Raw genomic sequence first — 3,370 nt, forward strand, 5'->3', positions numbered from 1 at the left:
TGATCACATATCGGAAATTTTTCCCCGGCAATAAGATTATTGTGAGACGATATTGGTTTTTGCTTAAGTACACGAATAGGTTATAACACCGCTGTGTAGAGAATAAGCTTATTTCATTTTCATATCAAACAAAAACTATATGGAATTGTTAGATATTTCCACAAATGACTTCCTTAAAAATATAGACGGACGGCTATATTAACAATACTTGTAAATTACTTTAAAACACACAAACTGAACTCCAATGCGACAACGCAAATATATCGAAGGTTCCGTTGTGACGACTAGTAAAACACTAAGCTTGATGGCGACTGAGCGCCGAGACTGCAACCGAGCGCCCGAGCCACTCCTTGCCATATATTTTATAAAACTAACCCCCAGTATTCCTTCCGTTTCCTAATATTTTTCCTAACAATATTGTTGTTTTAAATAAAGAAAAATGTATTGTAAATAGCGCAGATTAACAAATAACTTTTAAGAATACAGAATACATCAAAAATAGTTAACAAGCTAACAGAATGTACAAATAAAATCAGTAGTATCAAGGAGATAAAAGAAAATCTTGTTATCCAACCACATTACCTTAATGGCTCACGAAATACATATTTTAAAGTGCGTTTTATGCTACACAAATGATGTAAATTTATTTGAATAATACATTATTTTTAAAAATGTTGCTCAATTTGAAAGAAAATAAACCGAATTCTCGCTATAGCAAACTGATTAGCAATAAAAAGAAAATACACAACTATAAGTCTTTAGCTGCTATTTGAAATTTATTTCACTTCACTGTATTACGTTTGTATGTAAATAAATTAAGTTAATTCAAACTACGAAGGTGTTAACGAAGGAATTGAGTTTCACGAAATACACATTGCTTTCATTCTCTAACCATATTCAGGTAACGAAGTATTCATTCTCTGTATACGGCATGAGACAAACTTAATTTATTCAATTTTAGGTTATAAATTAGTTACTGCATTACGTTCAATTTAGTTTAACTTACTTTTGTAACTTTGTAAGTCAAGTACAATAACTTTACTTCATGTGATGTATTTGTTTTCATATGAATGCATAAGAAAACAAATACATTACCTCGTAAAATAATCGGTATCTCATCTGTATACTGTAGTCAGATACCGATCATTTAACATAACGAATAAAATAAATTTAGTTTATTATTTATAATTAAAACCTACAGATTATCTATTTCTTTTATTTTTATCAAACTTAAAATATGTGAAAGTTCTTAATTCGACTGTACATATATTACATAGTTTTTAATTAAATAAGTGTATTGTTGATTAATTTTTTGATATCTCTTAGAGGTTATACAATTATCTCATAAGTTAACTTGTAATGTTTATTTAAAAAACCGCTACACGTTTTCGTGAAAAGAGGCAATAAAACAAAACACTTCCCAGAGCTTACACTAATCCTACATACGCTCGACATGAACTCGTTTTGTGAGAGATTTACCAAAATGTATCCCCCGCCTGTTTTGAATCTATAACTTATTTACTTTTAACATACCAACTTTTATCATTCCTACATTAAAAACTTATTTAAATGAATTTCACAGTTATATACATTAAAGTAGTCGGTAAGTAAAAATCAGTCGAAGAACTTACTTTAATGATTCCGGACTGTATCGAGTTAATAATGGAATTCAAAAACTTATGTTCACAACACTATTATTAGTATGTAGGCTTACTCTATGCCCATGGCGAACACCGAGCACTGGTATGGTGGCCATTTTGTCATTTCGAGTCAGTTCCATTTGAGTCGCAACGGAATGCGCGCGCGACCATGTGTTCGGTGGACGTCAAAACAATATCTTAATCGAAACATATCGTTATGATCTATAATTATTTAGTGGAAATATGAATTGTGATATTGAGGATTACGACTACACCAATTATCAAGACAACTATTTTGTTGAAATACCTAAGTACCACGCCTAAAAGAAAATGTCATAAATCACCCAATATTACCTGATGTTAGTCGAAAGACTTCAAGTATATTACTATTTTGTGTTATTATATTTTGTTTAACTGAATAATATAAAGTACGCTCAGAAAACATTTTAAGAATAAAATAGATCAAAAGAAAAATGATTATCTTATTGTTCCTTTGATATCGAATAAACCTTAATACAAATTAATTTTGTAAATGTAAAAGCATTTTGATTCGGGCTATTTTAACAAAACCTTTTGTATGTATTTAAATGGAAGCAAACCAATTGTTAAGAAGAAGAACGGCACGTGTCCATTGTCGCAAAGCGAACTTTAATTTTATAAAAAGCATATTTATGACAAAAGAGGTAAAATAAAATTAACATATCCAAGCAAGATATTAAAATATCCGGGCAACATGCACGTATATATTTATATCTAAACTAGTTAACTGTAACTTAACTGTACACCAGATAATAAACCAACCATCTTTGTTCATTAACATCGTCAGTAAAGACAAGGATGTTCAAAGGGATGGAGTTTCACTTGATTTAAGGCAGTATAGCATAGAAGTTGGTGGAGTTAATGAGGAAGGCTACTAGACGAAAAGAGAAAAGTATTCGCTATATCTTACTAAAGAGGAAAAGCAGAAATATGAGTATAAATATAACCACAACAAGATGTTGCAAGGATTTTCACATTAATTCATCTCTGCTATCAAGAAATTATGATTCTTACTTGCACGTTACGTCTTTTTTATGTCAATGGAAACACGGACATAATGTGTAACGGTTCACAAAAATATATTATTTACCAGTTTGAAGGCTTTAATCTTATTACGGGCTATTGAGTAAGGATCTTATAAACGTATAATAAAATTTCAGTGTCTGTCTGTATTATCAAAAGAAAAATTCCAGATTTCGAGAAAATAATGTATTGCTTTGCATTGCTGATAACGAAAATCGCATTATAGTTTTTTGTCCGTCTGTCTGTATGTATGTATGTCTGTCTATCTGTCCACAATCCACGTTTGTTCCAGGTCCAGACTTTCACTGAAAGGTAGCTGACATAGACGGGTATATTATATGATACTTTTTTATCTTAATATTGCGAGGACGAAGTCGTAGGCAGCAGCTAGTATAACAATTTTTTTTTTTACCACAGTTAATTGATTGTAGACAAATGTGAACAATCAAATTACTCTTTTTCTTAAAATCTATCTTTGTGTTCCTTCGTACTTGTACTACTCTTTGATCACATACTTCATTTTACTGTCAAAAACGGTCATAGTTTGTTTTGATTCATTTTATGAGTAATGTTTTTTGAAATTATATTTATATCTGGTAAAAAATGTCCATTTATATCTACAATATAAATCGATTATGGTATTAATTTTACAAACAATTATTCAAACA

The sequence above is a fragment of the Papilio polytes genome, unplaced genomic scaffold, assembly GCF_000836215.1.
Source record: "Papilio polytes unplaced genomic scaffold, Ppol_1.0 DF821845.1, whole genome shotgun sequence".
Classification (NCBI taxonomy): Eukaryota; Metazoa; Arthropoda; class Insecta; order Lepidoptera; family Papilionidae; genus Papilio; species Papilio polytes.